Below are 15,803 nucleotides of genomic sequence, written 5' to 3' on the forward strand. Positions count from 1 at the left end.
ACTTTGCTAAATAGTAAACAACACCATTACCCAGAATCCTGCTGTAGATTGGTACAAAACAGGGTACTGGTGATTAATTAAACTGTTGTTGTAATTGTGATGCGTGATACATAATAGATAGTGTGCTGTGTATTTTAAAAGCAGCAAATTAGCAAATAATAACTTTCCCCATAGCACATCTCCATTCCATGCTGCTAATGCATAAATAATCAAAAATAAAAGGTTGTTGTGCAGCTAAGTAATAACAGAGAGAGAGAGAGAGAGAGAGAGAGAGAGAGAGAGATAATATTTGAGATGTTCTTCAATCCGTAAATATGTGCCAGTCAGGCTGCACATCCTGGTGGTGAGGATCAAATGTTCCTACAGAAGGATAGCAAGAATTTTCTCAAATCTTCCACCATTATCCATTGAAATATAAGATGTGACAGACCATTGGTGATGGCCACATGGAGAGTTCTCCACATATATTATGTCCTTGAAAGCTCCCAGCTTGGATTACATGACTTCTGCTCTATATATCTTGCACTAATAAAATATCAGATGATAGAACAAGGAAATTTATGATGCAGGGTTTGATCTTACTCTCGGTATCCTCCCCACCTTAAGACTTGTGAAAATCCCTGTGACATGACAAGGGGGAGAAAAGTGGTTTCCAAATTCTTTTGACTCAAACTTTTCAAATGTTGAATGAGCAAGGAAATAGGCCTGAGAATACATCAGGGAAATATCAGTTTTAAAAAAGCCTTTACTATGGTGCCTAATCAGCTGGAGATAGAAGAGATAAAAATATGCAGGCACTGAGAGCTTATGTAATTGCCTATAAATCTAAAAAAAAAAATCATAACATAATAAACTGTTTTCCAATTTCTATAATGATCACTATTCCTTCTTTTCATTATTCTTATTTGAAACAAAAGTGATTAATTCACAGAGGACCGTGGTTCAAATCTCAGCTTTGCCACTAACCACTGTATAATATTGGGCTTCAGTGTAAAAAATGATTCAGTGAGTGAAAGGAGGTGTGTTTATTTGTAGGGAAGTGGTTTTAAGATCAGAGATTTAGAGCTACAAGGGACTTGATTACCATCCACACTTCTTATACTATTGATGAGTCAGTTAACATTTATTAAGCACTTACTGTATAGTAGGCCTTGTACTAAGGTCTAGTGATGGAAAGAAAGACAAAATACACTCTGTCCCCTAGGAGTTCAGAATCTCCTGAGGAAGACAATATGCAAACAATAACGGACAAACATGGTAGAGATGAGTAGAATACAATCAACATAGGAATAATAAAATTGATCTTGGAAAAGGCTTCTTGTAGAATGTGGGATTTTATAGTTGTGGACTGTAGCAACAATTTAAAGCAGAAGGCAAAAATGGTAAGAGAGAGAATTCTAAGTGGGGGACAATCAATAAAAATGCCTAGAATTTAGAGATGGAGTTTCTTTCTTGAAGAATGTCAAGGAGGGCAGTATCATTAGATCAAAGAGCACTTGTGGAAGGGAACAGTGCTATAAGAATAAAGGGGTAGGTAGGGCCAGGTTAAGAAGGACTTTGAATACAAAAATAGAGAATTTTATATTTTATCCTGAAAGTGATAAGGAAACACTGAAATTTATTGAATAGGAAGATGATATGGTTGGACCTGTGTTTTGGGAAAATAATGTTGGCAGCTGAGTAGAAGTTGGATTGTGATGGGCAAAGACCCATCTCAGGGTGCCCCACCAGTAGGCATAATCTAGAGTGAGGAGATACGGGCCTGCACCAGGATGATGGCAGCATCTATCAGAGGAAAGATAGGAGCATATCCACAAGGTATTGCAAAAAGTAAAATTAATAAATTGACATAACAGTTTGGAACCAGATATTAAAAGGAGAGTGAAGAGCTGAGAATGATACCATGTAGAAGATGACCCCAGTGTGTCTGGGGAAAATGATGTGAGAGACATTTAAACAGAATTAGGAGGAAATTGAGTCTGAGAGAAATGAGGTAACTGCCAAAATTCATAGGAGTAGCAGAGGCAGAATTTGAACCTAGGTCAAATCCCATTTCAATGTTCTTTCCATTGTTCCTTTTTGATTTCTCTGGCTCCCAACCTCCTTAACATAAAACATAACATCTAAAATCTCTTTTAATTCTCAAAAGCAGGACTTAAAACTCATTCATTAAGGCTTTTTGAAAATAATACCATGAAAAGCAATCTATTTCTATTAAGTCAAATGAGAAATTAATTAGCTGAGTATATTACCTGGAGATTTTGAAAGGGAATGGGAGGAGTAGCTAGATGGCACAGTGGATAGTGGACAGGCCCTGTAGTCAGAGGGACATTCAAATCTGGCCTCAGACACTTAACACTTAGTAGTTATGTGACCTTAGGCAAATCACTTAACCCCAACTGCATTGAAGCAAAAAAAAGAAAGAAAGAAAGAAAAGAAAAGAGAGATAAAGAAAAAGAAAAAAAGAAGGAATGGGGTATAGTGGAAAGAGTACAGAATTTTTAATCTAAAGGACCAAATATATTTGAATTCTTTTTTTGATCATTATTTGTATGAACCTGGGAAAGTTAACTAACTTCTCCTAGCCTCAGTTTCCTTACATGTAAAATGTAAATACTAATGGAACCAATCTTTTAAGAGATGTAACATAGACATACAGTTTGGCAAACCTTAAATGTTGAAATATGTTTATATATATATATGTATATATACATATACATGTATTTATATATGTATATATATAATGTGGGTATGTTATATATAATCACAAAACACATATATGTATATATGTACATATATATCAATCATACATATTTTGTTGTTGTTGTTTATCTATGATTATTATTGGTATTGAGAATTCCTTCCTGGTAAAGAACTTACTCTACTGATGTAGACTTTTATTTTCTCTGACACTTATAATTTTACTTACCTAGAAATCCAGAAGACTTAGGTAATTTGCTCAGGATCCCAAAACTGATGTGTCAGTTTTGACTTGAACCCAGGTCTTCTTGTCTCTGTCCATTCCATTTAAGTAACACTTATTTCAAATAATGAATCCCCTCAAGTGGTCCCAATATTTAAACTCACACTATTTAAAGTTATAATTATGCAAAATATGTTAATTAATTACAGTCCAACGGAAAAATTAAGTACAAATTTGAATATTGTGACCACTTCACAAGATTCATTATTAATACTGATCATATGTACATAACATTGCTTTTTCAGCTAATAATATAAATGATAACTAATTTTTTATTATTTTGTATTTCAAAAAATGATCCTAAGGACCATGCATGACTCACAGTTGAAATAGCTTTATATTGGTGGGGCTGGAAGTTTTGGGATAGTATTCATGCCATTTTTATCTTTATCAGATTGATGCATGTTTATATAAAATATGTTTCTTGTTCATGTACTTTCTTTAAATTAAAAACAAGATAGCCTTTTGTCTCAGTATAACCCAGAGCCACAAAGCACATTTTAGCTAGCTGTTCTCTAACACACAACTAATACATTTCAACACTCACAGTCCTTTTTTAATTGCTCTGCTAACATTTAGTCCATATGGACTCAGCATGGTTTTCCTCCTCCTCTCCCTTGCCAGACCCAAAACTCTGAACTGCCAGTTTATTAAGAAAGTTGAATACAAGGAATCAGTTCTCTAAGTATCATGAAAATATTTTAAAGATGTTCTGGAGGACAGAAGGAAGAAAGGATAGAGAGAAGAATTATTTTTTCGGAGTGGTATTTCCTTAAACATCTGTGGAATTCAAAGTGGATCTAGCCTTAGAAGAAATGGGACTATAGTGTGCTTTTTTTCCCTCAACATAAACACTTACACAGATTCTAATGTTCATATTAAAATAGTAAAATGATCACTAAAATTTAGAACTGGAAGAAATCTCAGAAGTTATATAATCCAGCATACAATAACTTCTCCCAATTTAAATGCTAGCTGGATTGGATTGGAAAACCCTGAAACTCATTTGTCTGGTTGATATTCAAGGATCTCCACATGTTATTGCCATCCACCACTTTCCACTATGTTACATTACTACTCTTCATAAGTTCTGCAAACTGGGAAGCTTGGCACCCTCTTTTTCCACTCTCCCAAGAACTTTGGCTGTCTTCTCATGCCTCCATATTTTTTCCCTAGGTCATATAATCATAGATTACATAGAGTAGGAAAGGATCTTTGAAGTTTGATTTTCCTTCAAACCTCCTAACCACTCAGTTCTTCAATCTAATTGTTTTCTATGAACTACTCTTCCACCTATTAGATCAACTACACACAAGATGGTCATACATTGATTTTTCCATCACTCACAAATAAACTAGCCACTTCTCATCTTTTCCTCATCTTAACCCCCTGGGCTTATTGACTGACTGATTGATTGAGTCCATTCTTCTCCTTAATGAATAAAGAGTACTAAAGAAGTGGAATAATATCCCCAGAATTATATTGACCACAAATGTCTTCATAATGATTCAAAACTATGACTTCTTTTTTTAATTTTTAAAGCTTTTTATTTTCATAATATATGTACAGATAATTTAACATTGATCCTTGCATAGTGTTTCAGATTTTCTCCTCCTTCCCCTGACCCCTCCCCAGATGGCAAGCAATCCAATATATGTTAAACATGATAAAATATATGTTAAATCCAATATGTATAAACATATTTATACAATTCTCTTGTTGCACAAGAAAAATCAAATCCAAAAAAGAAAGTAAATAAGAAAAAAAAAGCAAGCAAACAACAACAAAAAGAGTGAAAATGTTATGTTGTGGTCCAAATTTAGTTCTCACAGTTCTCTCTTTGGATGTAGATGGCTCTTTTCATCGCAAGATCATTGGAAATGGCATCAATCATCTCATTGCTGGAAACAGTCATGTTCATCAGAATTGATCATTATATAATATTGATATTGCCATATACAATAAGCTCCTGGCACTGCTCATTTCACTTAGCATCAGTTCATATAAGTCTCTCCAGGCCTCTCTAAAATCATCCTCATTATTTCTTATATTCCAACAACTATATTTCATAACATTCATATACCATAGACTTATTCAGCCATTCTCCAACTGATGGGCAACAACTCAGCTTCCAGTTTCTTGCCACTACAAAGAGGGCTACCATAAACATTTTTGCACATGTGAGTCCCTTTCCTTCCTTTAAGATCTCTTTGGGATATAGGCCTAATAGAAACACTGCTGGATGAAAGGATATGCACAGTTTGATAACTTTTTGAACATAGTTCCAAATTGCTCTCCAGAATGGTTAAATCCATTCGTGATTCCACCAAAAATGTATTAATGTCCCAATTTTCCCACATCCCCTCCAACATTCGTCATGATCTTTTCCTGTCATCTTAGCCAATCTGAGAGGTATGTAGTAATATCTCAGAGTTGTCTTAATTTGCATTTCTCTGATTAATAGTGATTTAGAGCACCTTCTCATATGATTAGAAATGGTTTTAATTTCTTAATCTGAACATTTATCAACTGGAGAATGGCTTAAATTCTTATAAATTTGAGTCAATTCTCTATATATTTTAGAAATGAGGCTTCTTTCAGAACTCTTGAATGTAAAAATGATTTCCCAATTTATTGCTTCCCTTCTGATATTGTCTGCATTAAAACTACAGCTTCTTAACTTCAAATCCAGTGTTCAAATCTATTCCTAATATGATTTTCCTCTCTTTTAGTCTGCTAAATACTTATCCATTCTCTAAAGTTCAGATTTTTCTAGAAATCCTTCTCTGGTTTGTCTACTAAGCAATGATTCCTGCCCTCCAATGTATATCTGACAGAGCTCATTTATTTTTGAGTAGTACAATGAAAAAAGCAGAGGCTCTAGAATCAGAAACCCTGGATTTAAATTTAATCAGAGGAATGAAGGTTGGGTAGGCCCATCTGTGATGCCTTTTCCAACTCTGAGATTCTGTGATATCATGACATACAAGGATAAATTGGTAGATAATTTTTATTTGACTGTCCAGATGGCTTTTAGGACAGTTAGATAAAATAGTGCTGATGTTTAGAATTTAGATGAATAGATCATGGTCTTTGAAATTTCAGCTTATGAGAATTATCAATATAATGTAAGGGAGTCTGTATTGAGAAATATAAGGATGTAGGGATAGATCATATTCCCAAATAAAAAGAATTTTGCTTGGTATGATGAATTAAGGGATTTCTCTTTGTTTGAACTTGTTTCTATTGGTTGAAAACAAATTTAATTAGAAAAGTCAAATGCATCTAAAAAGAGGGTGCTTGCTTCTCCACAGAATTATGAAAATCATTCATTTTATTTAATTTTTTCAGGTTGTATTTCAAGGCATATTCTATGAACATTGTATCTTCATTATCATGGAAATACTTAATAATTGCTTCTTTGTTATATATTACTAATATGCTTCTATTTTTACAGTTGCTTCATTTTCAAGTGAAAATTTGGGTAAAGTCTAACTTACAGCTTGTGATGCCATCTGTAAATAGGTAGTTTCAAGTAAGGCCATATCATTTAGTACTTAGAGTCTATCTCTAATCTTGGAGTCAGAAAGATATAAGTTCAAACCCTGTTTCTAATAAATATTGTATTGACCTTTAGTTTAAGTTCTCAGTGCCCTAGATAACTAAGATTATAAACTGCCTTTAAGAAAATTTCCATACTGGCTGCTCCTTTCATGAAAACAAAATACCTAAGTGAAAATAATAATAATAGTAATAGAATTTGATGATTTGGAGGCAAAAACAAAAAAAATCATCTTAGCTATAATATGCCCATTATTATTCTATTATATATACAGGAAGATGCATGATCATACACACACAAACACACACACACATGCACTTAAGCACACTGTTGTTGTTTTTTTTTTTTCATGTCTAAATAAACTCATCAGACTCTAGATTACTATGATCATTTGCTATTTAGTGTTGTGTTCCAATCTATTTCAATCATTCACTCTATTCTTAGCAAGCATTAGTCTATTTTTATGATTACTACTTTTCAATATGCTTTCACTCTATCTTAGCTCTACCTTCAAGGAGTTCCTGTTGTAGTAGAGAAACATCATTAAAGAAAGCTGGAAAGGGAGAGGGGAAGGGGTATGAGGTGTAAGAGTAGAGGTTACTGTTGAAAAGGTAAATTCCTAAGCAAATAATTCAGAAATGAAATGAACATATCTAGGGTCTATTATAAAATGTTGATCTTGGATTGGGGCTCATTATTCAGGAGAAAAGGCATCAGGGTTGGGGTGCCTCTAGGGTAGAGGCAACCAAGCATAAGGAAATGAAGAATTCTAGAGAGCAGACTTCAAGCTTTATTTTTCTGTTGTTGTTTGGGATGTCTCCATTTACCATATCCTCACACCTTAGGTTTTCTTTATACCAAGTCTAATGCCTTACCTCAAAATTGAATATAGCTAGATATGAACACTTGTCTTCCTAAATCCATGCCTGCCACTCTACTTTATCACCTAGCTATTTCATTTTATACACACACACACACACACACACACACACACACACACATACACACACGCACACACACACACACACATATATATATATAAACTTCATATATATATATATATATATTATATGTAAAATATATTATAAAATTAGTAGGTGGCAAAAAACAACAACAACAACAACAACAACAACACATTTACTTCACTTGAATGAAAACTTCCATTATGGCAATAGTAAACATTTAGTGACAATCTCTGTAGCGAAAAACATGTTCATAATACATTGTTAAGATTAATTTTTGTCATCACCACTTTTCCTAATGCTTTCTTGAGTCTAGATAATCAACAAATAAAAAACAAATTAAAAAAAAAGTCTTGCTTTACTGATGTGTAAAGCATAAATGCTCAGATTGAAATTTTAACAATCAGCTCCCATGAACCAGTTCAAGCTGGTTTCTGAATACCCCTAGATATGGGTAACTTATTTAATTTTTAAAATTTTCCCCAATTACATGCAAAACAATTTTTTCATTTGTTTTTAAAAACTCTGGGTTCCAGATTCTCTCACTTCTTCCTAATTCCTACCCCCAGCCCATTAAGACATGTGAAATTATGCAAAATATTACCATAAAAGCCATGTTGTTAAAAAAAAAATAGATCTCTTCCCCAAAGAAAAATAAAGTTAAAAAAAAAGAATATGCTTCAATTCATATTCATACACAATCTATTCTTTCTCTGGGTATGGATAACATTTTTCATCATAAGACTTTCAGAGTAGCTATGGATCATTGTATTCCTGAGAGTAACAAAGTCATTTACAGCTGATCATCCCAGGACATTGTTATGACTTTGTACATAGTACATTTCATTTTGCTTGAATTCATGGAGGACTTTCTAGGTTTTTCTAAGAGCATGCTGCTCATCAGGACAATAATATTCCATCATAATCAATACAACAATTTATTCAACCATGCCCCAATTGATGGGCATCTCCTCAATTTCCAATTTTTGCCCTGAGAAGAGAGCAGCTACAAATATTTTTGTCTATATGGATTCTTTTACTTTTTAAAAATCTCTTTTGGGGTTCATGTATAGTAGTAGTATTGTTAGATCAAAGATCCTATCTTTTGATCATTTATCAGTTGGCGGTGGAGCCCTAATTTTTTTTTTTTAATAAATTTGACACAGTTCCCTATATATTTGAGAAATGAGACTTTTATAGAGAAATTTGCTTCAAAATTCCTTCCCCAATTACTATTGCTAACTGTATTCTCCCCCACCCCATTTATTCTATTCTCTCTCTTATCACCCTGACCCTCCTCAAGTGTGTTGCTTCTGTCTACCTTTCCTCCAATATGCCCTCCTTTATATCACTCTCCCTTTTTCTCTCTCCCTCTTCTTATATTCTCTTCCCTTCCTAATTTACTGCAAGATACGATAGAATTCTATACTCATACTGAGAGTGTATGTTATTTCCTCTTTGAGCCAATTCTGATGAGAGTAATGTTCATTTACTCCTCACTTCTCACTGTGTTTCTATCCACTGTAAAAGCTTTTCCTTGCCTCTTCTGTGGCAGATAATTTATGCCATTCTACCTCTTCTGTTCCCTTTCTCCCAGTACATTATTCTTTCATTCTCAGTTTTATTTTTTATATATTAGCTCTTCATATTCAATTCAAACTTGTATCCTTTGTCTATATATACTCCTTCCAACTGCCACAATAATGAGGAAGTTCTTTTGAGTTACAAGTATCATCGTATTCTATGTAGTATTCTACAACTGAGCAAGATGGGCAAAGACTCTTATCTGAATATAGTCTGCAGGAAATCTACTGGGTTAATTTGTGAGAGATCAGCATCAAGCAGGATTTTTCCAGGAAAGCATCACAGAAAAGTTAAATTAATAAAAATTAAGTGTCTATAGTTTTAATGGTTTAAGGGTTATTTTCCCCTATTTGATTCTTGGTTTATCATGTCCCTGTGAACAAGTTACTTTATTTTCTTTGTCTTTTTGTTTAAATTTCAGATTGACCTCAGAAAAATTAAGGTAACTTGATTATAAGGCAAGATGAATGAAAATTGCAATATACTTGTATCTAAATACAACTGTTTTCTACATTTCCTGATGCTATTTGTGAAGCTTCATACCCAACATTAAGAAGAGAATAAATCTTAGCCCTATTCTCAAGTTTCATCTTGCTTTTAATGAAAAAACAAAATAAAACAAAACAAAACATGACTTCCCAGTCCTTGAGATGCTAACTGAAGACCTGAGCTGAAGAGTCCTGTGTCCATTTTTATTGAGCTAGTATCCTTCGTACATCCTGTTTATTGTTATCAATCTCCTTTTCAAGAAATAGTTCCACTCAGGTAACTTATAAAACACATGAATCCATTGTGTTTTCATAAGTATCTTTCCTGAGCTAAATGCTATTGTGTTTTAAGTGAGTCCTTTATTTTGCTAGGTAGTTAATAGCATCATGAGTCTTTCCCCCTTTTCATTCCTATCTCCATCTGTGAATTCACTATTAATTTAACTTTGCAACTAACTGATTCATTTTATTCATTAAATTAAATGGTACATTCCCATATATGTCTCCAGGACAGAAGTTTGACATTTTTCATTATAAGTCTAAGATTTACTGTCAGTGTTATTGGAGATCTTGACTTGCCCACCGCTAACCTATCCAGCAGGCTTCTAGCACTAATCAACAGGTTTTACTGTTTAGTTAAAGACCTATCAACATCCTGCCTTATAAATTCACTAATCACTCTTTTATTTATACCATTTATCAGAAGACAATTGTTAAAGGATGTGCAGAGCATACTTAAGGGCCTATTCATGAAAAAAATCCATTATGGTTGGGTTGCATAATACTTCAATGTGTTTAAACCATTTAGGCTTTTGGATAATATCTGTGATTTACAAAACCACCTCATCCCCCCACCTTATATGTAGTACTGATTGGGAAGCACTTGGATAATGTGTATTTTTATTGCTATAACTCCTCAAAACAGAGCAAGATGAAGTTGCAGTGAATCGGTACATAAGAGTATGTTAACATACTGTGGAATTAATTCAGCATTCATCATATATTGTCTGTATGTGTCATAATATGTGCATGATACTCAAGAAAGAAATGATGACAACTTTTACTAAGTAACTTACTTTTGATGTGCAAGATAAGAAAATTGGTGTCTGTTGATGTAAAAGAAAAGAAAAATGGTAGAAACTGTTTTTATCATTAAAGAGACTTAAGGTTAGGATATTCAACCTAAGAGAAGGAAAAGCTTAATACAGATAGAAATTTTTGTTAATGACCTTGATTATAACATATGCCTGTCAGTTATGTCACATACATTGGAAGACCCTCCCCCCAAAACACACACAGTTTTTCACATTAAGATAAGCTCACCAAACATTTGACAACTATGGCCATTTTCTACTGTATATTATGTGCCTAATCTATTCTACTGATTCACCATTCTATTTAGTAGCCAGTACCATGTTGTTGGGTTTTGTAAAACCTCTTTTTACAACTTTAAAAAAAAATTACTTTGTAATATAATTTGAGATCTCTAATTGTATGAAGTATAACTGTATGAAGTGTTTTGTTATTGGGTTCATATAGTCACTAGATTGTTCTTGGTAGATAGATCTTCAAGTATTTTATATCTTCTGTAGTTATTTTGAATAGAATTTTTCTCTCTCTTCCTGCTTGATTTTGTTGTTTGTATATAGAAATGTCAATTATTTTTATAGATTTCATTTATGACCTCCAACTTTGCTAAGGTTCTTAATTATTTCAACTATATATTAATTGATTCTCTGAGGTTCTTTAAGAATACTATCATATTATTTGCAAAGAGTTTTAATTTTATTTCCTAACTTCCAGGCTTTCAAGGTAAGAATTCATCATTTTAGAAAAATTGCTGGGAAAACTGGAAAGCAGTTTGGAATAACTATCTATAGACCACCATTTTGTAATGTTCTCTAATATGTAAAGTTCTCTGAATGCAGGTTTCTTGGGGAGCTTCTGGAGGCAGTCTTAGTTTCAGTTCAGTTCAATGTAATCATCTCAAATCAGGAGTTAAAGTCCAAATCCTTTATTTTCTCCTTCAAAGTCTTGTTTCTTTTCCTGGGCCTGGTTAGCTTTTTTAGAGGCTTATCTCTCTCCTTGGTTCCAAGAACTTTCTCTGAATGTCTCCAGCCAGCACAAAGGTAGAAGATGGAATGAATCTTGACTTCTCCTCCAAAAGAGTGGGCTTGTGGGTTTCTAACCTGTGAATCTCCCACAAGTCAATCTTAGTTGTGAATCTCCTGGAAGTCCCCAGTCTATATGCTCTCCAAAGATATGAACTCCAATGTGTGAACCAATGTGTGAATTCCTTTAAAGGTGTGAACGAAGTATATAAGCATTAGCACCTTGTTTCAAGTTCTGGCTCATAATATCTCCTGCTTTCTTTTGATTTAGAACATAAGGTGGTCCTGAACTCCCTGATTCCTCAAAAAAGAAGTGAAAACACCATAAAAAGGAGGTGATCACGCTCTCCTTGACTTCTCAGGAAGGGAGATGAAAACAGCAAAGGAAATGGGAAATCAAATCAGATTAGCGGGTTTCTGAAGGGGCTCACTCTTAAAACATAAATCCATCAATATGGGAGGTATTACACATAATTACATAAATTGCATAAGCACATAGCAATATAACACAGGCTAGAAGTGATGTAACAAATAACATGAATCAACATGAGGAATTATATATGTCCATAGGTCCTAGAAATAGTCCATAAGGAATCCATTGTCCATTAGTTCATGTGCCAGGAATCCAATAATTCCTGCAAGTTTTGAAATTCTGCAATAGTCTCATCTTGTGTTAGGGAATCCAATGATTCCTGCTGGTTTTCAAGCCCTGAAAGTCTTTATCAATGATTTTTCATCTCAAGGAATCCAATGATTCCTGTTGGTTTTAAAGTCCTGCAACAGTCTTATCTTGTGTTAGGGAATCCAATGATTCCTGCAGATTTTGTTCTTAGGTCTTCTTCTTTGTTTTCAGATTTTTCTCTTTTCCTGTCTCTTTCCAGGTGCTCATTGCCACCCATCTATTTCGTTCTTTACCTGTAGGAATATAAGTAAACCCTCTCTCCCAGGCAGTTAACCTATCTAGTCCCTTCTATTTACCACTTTTGGGATTTCTCCTCATCATTTGGCAATTATTTTGGAGCTGCTCCAACTGGACACTGCCCTGTTGGTTTAAAAAAAACAACAACCTGTATTCTCCCCAATTGCAATCCATTTCTGCTATCTGATTGCTTTTCTGTTGGTTGATCATGTAATCCCTTTCTGCCATGTGATTGCTTTTCTGCTGGCAGATCACATCAGAGTCCTGACCTTCTAAAGACTCTCTGGGTGTAACCTCAGCTGCCATCATGCCCTACCTGTCTTTTGATTGATATCTTGGAGCTGGGTCCTGCCTCTCATTTCCCTGGGTCAATCTACATTCTGAGGCCCAGTGGAAGCACTTGTGGCATTTTGGACATAGGATTTTAGGTCTTCTCTCACCCTGTCTTCTCACTCTATCTCCATATCTACACTGAGCTCTAAGATGTCCTATTTTTCCACATTGAAAACATCGACGATTTTCTCTAGAAGTCCCTTCCCAAGAGGGACCCTGTCTTCCCATGTTCAGCATGATCTGGGTATAATAAGCATTTGTGCCCACTGCAGCACAGCGTCTTATGATCTCCTCTAAAGGAGTATCTTTGAGTAATCCCCATATAATTCTTCTGCAAACCTCATTGGCATTTTCCTTAGCCAGATGTCTGGTCATTATTTCTGTAGCTGCATTTTCTCCAATGGTTCTTGTGAAAGCCATCTGCAAACGTCCCACAAAATCTACCAAGGGTTCATTGGGACCTTGCTCTATTTTTTTGAAGGCTTCCCCTTGATCTTTTTGTCTGGGGAGGGAACCCAAGCTTTTGTTGCAGCAGTTGTGATCTTCTCATAAGCTGTTTTGGGGTAATTAACATGTTCTGAATTCTCTCCATACTGACCTTCACCTGCTAGTTGGTCATAAATGATTTGTACATTAACTCCTATTAGCCTACTGCATCTGGCTTGAATCCTACATAATTCATGATACTCCAAAAGCCACAACAAGTTTTGTCCAGGTTCTAGCATGTCCTTGCTATGGATTTCCAATCACTCAGGGTTAAAATTTCATAAGCCAAACTATCTAGTAACATCTTAACATAAGATTATGTAGCCCCATAAATAGTGCAACCTTTTTTCAAATCCTTAATTTTTTCCAAATCAAAATCTTCTCCTTTTTTGACTAGAAGAGTCAAGCTTTTCAATCATAGGGTATGCATTTATAAAATCAGATACTGTCCTTCATTTTTTTTCTTAAATCAGTGCCTTTTATAATCTTGTGATAGGCTGCTTAATATGTGGTTCTGATTGTTTTACTGCCTCTCCCCCTCCTCCTTCTCCCTCTACTCATGAAGGATTAATTGAGGGAGGGAGGTCAGGGGATTGGAAATGATCTAATTTCTCCTGCTATGAATTCTTATCTGATTCTTCATCCTTTTCACCTAGTTTAGTTGTCATTTCCCCCTACTTCTCTTTCTTCTTTTTCCTTATTCTACAACTTATATAATTTCTCAAAGCCAGTTGTATTAAATTGCATATATGAAGTGTATCTTTGGAAATTGAGTCAGGTCCATTTTTATTGTAGTATTGACAGAGTTGCTCTCCTACTAATTTCCACTCCTCTAGATCCAATTCTTTTTCCATAGAAAACCAAGGAAATATGTACATACAGTTTCTAAAAGTTCAGTGATCTGCTCCCAAATTATAATCAAACCTTGGCTTTTCATAACCCTGACAATGCTCTCTACACATTTTCCTTAAAGAGAAACAGAAGCCTGTTTTCTAAACATCTGTCCCATTTTAGCTGAAATACTACTTTAGCTCACCCTAATTTCTGGGTCAAGGAGACTTTTTCCCTGGATCAGGATCATGTCTGTCCCACATTCGGGTGCCAAAATGTAATGTTCTCTTCTCTGATATGTAAAGTTCTCTGAGAGCAGGTTTCTTGGGGAGCTTCCGGAGGCAGTCTTAGTTTCAGTTCAGTTCAATGTAATTACCTCCAGTTCAATGTAGTTACCTCAAATGCAGCCAGGAGTTAAAGTCCAAATCCTTTATTTTCTCCTTCAAAGTCTTGTCTGCTTTACTTTTTTATAATCATCATTAATGATGTCTTCCCTTTGTGATTATCTCCAATTATTCCATCTATATATTGTTTGCACATATTCTCATATAGTCTCACCACATTAGACAGTGAGCTCCTTGAGAGCAGGGATTGTCTTTTATGTTTCTTTGTATCTCTAGTAATAGTATAGTGATTGACACATAGTTAATAATTACTAAAGCTTATTAATTGACTAGTAAGTATGAGTTATACTAAAACCTTGGGGTTTCTACATCAGGCTATCCTTTTAATATATAGGAGATGTCCTCCAACAGAACTGTATATGCTTCTGGGAAGTTTCTTATTTGTAGATAGCTCTGAAGTACACATAAATGTTTATTATCATTTTTTCATCATATATTTGATAGAGTTAATTTAATGGCAATCTTTAGAAAGATCACTATCTTCTTTTTATTTTATATATTTTTTGTGTTTTATGATATATTATATTTATATTTAAAAGTTAGCAATCTATGGAATAATTGGGCAATTATTAAGTGAATAAAAAATTAGTATGTAAGCTTATTTTCTCTAAGTTAATTGAAAGCTTCTCTTTGGGAGAATAGCAGCAGCAAATTGGGTGACCAATGGGATATGCCTTTCTTTTTGTTCCCATATGGTTCTGATTTCAACTGCTGGGAATCTATGTTCTGAGAGTTTTTCATTCCATAGAAACTTGAGTTTATGAATATTTAGTAGGGAAACGTATCAAAAATATTATTTTTAATTTTGTATAGGTCATTGTTGAGTTCAGGCAATAGTGCTTGGATTCCAATACAATCAAAATTTCAAGCATGTTTTCAGCTTTATATTTGTTGCTTGAGGAATTGTTCCTAGATGATTAATGATAGTGAGGTTCTTCTGAACAATTCTGGACATCTGATTGTGTATTTCTTTGGTGACTACTAATTTCTCACAACCTTCATTGTTATATTGCACAATTCTCTCAATTTGCATTGATTGTCAAGTTCATGGGTAATGTTTCTTTCCTTTTTTGAAGCAATTAATTAATCTTATGTTAATTTCCTAAATTCTTCCACTTCTATAAATAAATTACATGCCAA

Source organism: Sminthopsis crassicaudata, chromosome 1 (genome assembly GCF_048593235.1).
Source record: "Sminthopsis crassicaudata isolate SCR6 chromosome 1, ASM4859323v1, whole genome shotgun sequence".
NCBI lineage: Eukaryota > Metazoa > Chordata > Mammalia > Dasyuromorphia > Dasyuridae > Sminthopsis > Sminthopsis crassicaudata.